This window comes from Bactrocera tryoni, chromosome 4, assembly GCF_016617805.1.
Source record: "Bactrocera tryoni isolate S06 chromosome 4, CSIRO_BtryS06_freeze2, whole genome shotgun sequence".
Taxonomy (NCBI): Eukaryota; Metazoa; Arthropoda; class Insecta; order Diptera; family Tephritidae; genus Bactrocera; species Bactrocera tryoni.
Genome location: NC_052502.1, coordinates 61,046,739 through 61,052,738, shown reverse-complemented (window position 1 = coordinate 61,052,738; position 6,000 = coordinate 61,046,739). Strand labels below are relative to the sequence as shown.

The 6,000-nt window shown below is 40.8% G+C and overlaps 1 long non-coding RNA gene across 2 annotated transcripts; it reads left to right on the top strand.

Annotated features, from left to right (window-relative positions):
* The first annotated feature begins 406 nt into the window (after window positions 1–406).
* LOC120774771 lies at window positions 407–3,282 on the top strand. Of its 2 annotated transcripts, XR_005705267.1 has the most exons (5): window positions 407–1,215; window positions 1,270–1,767; window positions 1,824–2,367; window positions 2,627–2,953; window positions 3,043–3,282. It is a non-coding gene; the product is annotated as an uncharacterized LOC120774771 (long non-coding RNA). The 2 variants fall into 2 exon arrangements; XR_005705266.1 differs by lacking the exon at window positions 3,043–3,282 and having other exon boundaries at window positions 412–1,215; window positions 2,627–2,974.
* Window positions 3,283–6,000: the final 2,718 nt, after the last annotated feature.

Below are 6,000 nucleotides of genomic sequence, written 5' to 3'. Positions count from 1 at the left end.
CTCGCAATGACTCTGCCGTAGAAGTGTAGTGCATACCGTAGAAGTAGGTATTCCGCAGGCATTGCGCAGAAAAGGCGTCACACTTCGGTGTGATGCCAGTGCTCGCAATGACTGCCTATACCGTAGAGGGTACTTCGCAGGCATTGCGCAGAAAAGGCATCACATTTCGGTGTGGTGCCAGTGCTCGCAATGACTGCCTATACCGTAGAGGGTACTTCGCAGGCATTGCGCAGAAAAGGCATCACACTTCGGTGTGGTGCCAGTGCTCGCAATGACTGCCATAGAATGGGGTACTTCGCAGGCATTGCGCAGAAAAGGCATCACACTTCGGTGTGGTGCCAGTGCTCGCAATGACTGCCATAGAATGGGGTACTTCGCAGGCATTGCGCAGAAAAGGCATCACATTTCGGTGTGGTGCCAGTGCTCGCAATGACTGCCTATACTGTAGAGGGTATTTCGCAGGCATTGCGCAGAAAAGGCATCACACTTCGGTGTGATGCCAGTGCTCGCAATGACTGGCATATAATGGGGTACTTAGCAGGCATTGCGCAGAAAAGGCATCACATTTCGGTGTGGTGCCAGTGCTCGCAATGACTGCCTATACAGTAGAGGGTGCTTCGCAGGCATTGCGCAGAAAAGGCATCACATTTCGGTGTGGTGCCAGTGCTCGCAATGACTGCCTATACAGTAGAGGGTGCTTCGCAGGCATTGCGCAGAAAAGGCATCACGCTTCGGTGTGGTGCCAGTGCTCGCAATGATTGAATACTCTCCTCACTGAAAACGCGGCAGTATTCTCGACGATCACCGGCCCCAGCACAGTCACCGAACACATAATTCGCCTTAAACACGACCGGCCATTAAAGCAGAGGTATTATCCACGCAACCCAGCGATGCAAGAAGTAATCAATCAAGAGGTGAACGAATTGATTGCAACCGGCCGCATCGAAGCACGTTCTCATAGCACGTTCACATATAAGCAGGTTATGGTTAACAAAAATTAACCTCGAAGCTAACCTTGTTGCGTTCACATATACACTCAATAAATATCTAGCTGCATTAAATTCCTGTAGCCGAGAATATAAAGTTGCTATCCAACAAAGTGAGCAGGAATTACGGATACGAAGAGCTCGAGTAATATCGATTTATTATGAAATATTAATGTTGACAACAATACCTCTTTGTAAGGAAATAAACCCAAGAAGTATTTGGGCATACGTAAGTAAAAAAAGCACAATAAATTATAAACACATTTAAATACATATACTTTAGAAGCGATATGGGAACTTCTGGGAAAAGGATGTTCCATCAATGAACGACCGCGTTTTTAAGGAAACCTTTCGGATGAGCAGGGCAACCTTTGAAATATTGTGTGAATATGTCAAAGGTATTACCAAACAGGATTCATGCTATAGGAAGTGCATCCCATTGCAGAAAATGGCAGCTGTTGCCGTCTACACATTAAAATCTTCGGCGGAGTATGAAACTGTTGCACGACTATTCGGTGTTTCGAAAGCAATCGTCAGCGAAATATTTCTTGCTTTTTGCCAAGAAGTGTGGCAGTCATTGCGTCCCATTTATTTGACAGAACAATTAAGGAACAGTGAAAACGTGGATGAGTGTGTTCATGGGTTTGAGAAGCTTGGCTTTCCGCAATGTCTTGGTGCCATAGACGGTTGCCACATTAAAGTTCGGCCAAGGATTGGATTGCACGGCCTATTACAATTCTAAGGGGTACTCCACAGTTTTATTTGCCCTTGTAGATTATAGGTTAGAGGTATAATGAATTTTCACTTGATATTTTCATTAATTTCTTTTTTATCCAGATATCGCTTCCTCTACATTAATGTTGGCTGCCCAGGTCGATGCAATGACTCAAAAATTTTTCAATGTAGCAAACTAAATACTGCATTGAAGGACCCAATCTTCACTGCGAAAAGCAAAACTATTAATGGCGTGTATGTTCCTGTGGGCGTTATGGGTGATTCGGCTTTCCGATTTGCCAACAATCTAATGAAGCCCTATCCATTCCAAGTACATCCTCCAGAGCATGAAAAAATTTTTAATTACCAATTGTCCAAATGCCGAAGAGTGGTGGAAAATACGTTTGGACACCTAAAGGCTCGTTTTAGGAGAATAGAGAAAGGAGTCGACAACCACATCAAAAATGTTCCTCTTATAATTAAAGCAGCCTGTACATTGCATAACTTTTTAAATTGTCATAATGATGTCATCAATCACAAATGGATAGAAGAACAAACCACTTACGAAAGTAATGTACGCCTGGAACAGCCCGAGCAGCAACAGATGCTGTAGCAGATTTTGAAGCAGAACCTGAAACAATTAGAAGAGCGATTGCGAATTCATTTTGTAAGTTTGTTCTACATTTGTAATTATTTTTATTTTTCATTTAACAAATTAATAAGGTCTTTATACAAATTTTTCGTATTTTCACTCATTTCTTTTAAAATATCATTCCTTTTCTCTTCCGAAAGAACTGCTTTTTCGGATAGTTCCACCATTCTTTCTTGCACCCCTCTCATGGACTCCATTTCTTTCTCAAACATATCTGAAGTTTTTTCCAAATTCTCTATTAAACGCTCATGGGTTAATTTCCTTCTTTTTGCAGACTCCGGAGTCGTCGAAAGTCCTGCAAGCTCATCGCTTGAAATGAATTGGGATTGGCTGCTCGTCGAAGGGTAGATAGCAGCGCAACCAATGTTGTCTTCTGGTTCCACATCTTGAATTAAAATAAAATAATAAATAAAAGAGCAGACAAAAGTTTCATTTTTATATTACCTATACTCTCTTGCATGAGTTCTTTGAAATTTACTGCCTTATTACCACTGAGTATTTCTTCCACCTCCTTGTTGTGGATCCAAGAGGAAGGCGAACCACCAGTCATACCCACCGCATTCTTTTCTAATCTATAAAATAAAATATATATTATAATGCTGTGAGTATGCAGCAAAATATATATTTTTAATTTTAAATGTACTTACTTGTATCGATTGGTAAAATTATGCACTTTTTCCTTTATTTCAGCTGCACTGTAGTTCATCTGCCTTTTTGAAAATTCCTTTTCCAAACGCGCAAAGATATGAACATTCTTTTTCGCGCTTCGTAATTCTTCTATACTATCTGCCCAGTGCAATAGCAGCAATTTCTCTGCATCTACTGTCCATCTGACACGGTTTTTCCTTTTCCTAATTACAATTTAATAAAATTATTATATATAAGTATATTTGAATGCATAAAAAATAAAAATATATAAATTAAAATTTATACTTACCGGCTTATTTGATCCATTTTTTAAATTCCTGCGAATTTTTTGTCAGTTGCTGTCAAATTTAAGCAAAAATATTCACAATAGATACTGAAGTGTCGCAATTTTGAGTATATTTCGACTGCTTTCCAATGCAACAATGCATATTTTAGTAGGTTATAAAATAACCGCGTAGGTTATAGAGCAGACCGAGGTTATCTTTTCATACAAATTATATGGCATTTTATGGGTAGGTTACAAGATAACCTAGTTAACCTAGCTAACCTGGCTAACCTGCTTATATGTGAATATACTATAACAGCGCATATAGCTCGCCCATTGTCCTAGTGCGAAAGAAACAAGGAAGTTGGCGAATGTGTATAGACTACCGGCAACTTAACGCAGCGAGCATACCAGACGCATACCCACTTCCGCAAATAAACGCAATCCTAGACCAACTCAAGGAAGCTCGATTCATTTCAACCATCGACCTGAAAAACGGTTACTGGCAAATCCCGCTACACCCCCGCTCACGCCAGTATACCGAATTTACCGTACCGGGGAGAGGTTTTTTCCAATGCCTTTTGGGCTGCATTCGGCGCCGGCAACATTCCAGCGAGCCCTAGACACCGTTCTGGGATCAGAACTACAGCCGAAGGTCTTTGCCTACCTGGACGACATCATTGTATTGGGAAGCACTTTTGAAGAGCACTTAGACAACTTGCGAACGGTGTTCACGCGCCTCCAGCAAAACCAAATGCAGATCAACTTTGAAAAGTGTAAGTTCGTGCAGCAACGCCTCCATTACTTGGGCCATGTAGTCAGCACCGAGGGTATTCACACAGATCCGGCCAAAGTCGCAGCCATTAGCGATATGGCAGCGCCTACCACCATTAGAAAATTACGCCGCTTTCTAGGAGCAGCCTCGTGGTACCGACGTTTCGTTGCAGACTTTGCCACAATATCAGCACCGCTGAACCGCTTATTAAAGAAGAACCAGCGTTGGATATGGGGTTCCGAACAAGAAGAAGCATTCCAAGTGTTAAAGGAAAAACTAACTAGTGCACCCACCCTGGGTTGCCCCGACTTCGAGATGCCCTTCCTTCTGCAGACCGACGCCAGCTGAGAAGGACTAGGCATAGTGTTATTTCAGCGCCATTCTGACCAAGAACGGGTCGTAGCATACGCCAGTCGCAGCTTGACGGAGTTGGAGAAGCGGTACTCTGCCACCGAACAGGAGTGCCTAGCCGTATTGTGGGGTATAAGGAAAATGCGACTATACCTGTAGGGCTATCATTTCACCGTAATCACCGACCATCATTCACTAAAATGGCTTCACACCCTGCAGAACCCATCCGGAAGACTTGCAAGGTGGGCACTAGAGCTACAGCAGTTTGACTTCGAAATAGAGTATCGTAAAGGTACCCTCAACGTAGTCGCCCATGCGCTATCCAGATGCCCACTGAAAGACCAAGGAGGTGATGCGGAACTTTTGCATGTCGTCCATGATCAACCGGATAGATGGTATGAAAGACGTATGCGCCAGGTACGCGATCAACCGAAGAAACACCCCGATTACCAACTTATCGATGGCCGGCTCTTTTGACACCATGCTGGAAACTATGCGTACCAGAGCACCGTCGACTCGAGGTCCTGAGAGAAAATCATGACGCTAGTACCGGCGGTCACATGGGTGTACACAAAACACTCAAACGCACACAAGAAGGGCCTGGGATGCCACTGAACAACAAGAAGAGACTCGCCAACTATGAAGAATGCAACCCTTCGACTTACCATTAGGATTTTAAGTTCAACTTGAAGGATAAAATTGTTCAGTGCAATTATGCGAATTGTATTACCATATACAGTGGACCAATAAAGTTTACATACACCTAGTTCTATTAAATTACGACATGTTTGTTTGTTATAAAATGAATACATTTTGTGGTTTTTTTCTATCCATTTCAAAAGATGTACATATATTTAACATGAAATTTAGCATATAAAAAAAAAAATTTACACAAATAAATAAAAATTAATGTTAAAGATTAAAATGAGCATAATTTACATAAAAAAAGTTTACGTACACTATTATTTATAGAAATCAAAAATAATTACAATAGTTTTAGCGGTTTTTGGCCTACATTTTGTTGCTATTATTGTCCCTAGACGTCGATGTATGCTGCCCACCCCATTTCTGGTATTATTTATGGATATTTTAACCCGCTAAGTCCATGATCCAGCTTTTTGGCCTTATTTTGGTGAAATTCGCTGTTTTCGAATACGATTTTCCAAAAAGTTCCAGATGTTTTAAATAGGATTAATGTCTAGTGATTGCAGAACCTATGGAGCTATTTTTATTTCCATAACAACCCTGCACGCACAAGATAATATGGGTGTTTTGGGTCGTTATCCTGTTGTAAATATAAGTGGCCGCTATTAACAGTCGATTTAAGCACACTTAAAATTAAATTTTTTTTCTTAAAATGTTCAGATATTCATAAAGTTGGCTTTTCAAACTCAGAAAATTCCCGCGATAAAATTATTAATCTCAGAAACTTTTTTTATTTTTATTGAAAAAATTCCAAATTTCAATCACTATGTTCAATCGTCTAATTGAGATAATCAAACTTTGTCGCGGGAATTTTTAAAGTTTGAAAAGTGAACTTTCTGAATATGTGATGGTTATTTTTGAGAAACGAAAATTAGGCGGTGATATTTTAGTTTGACTGAAAAAA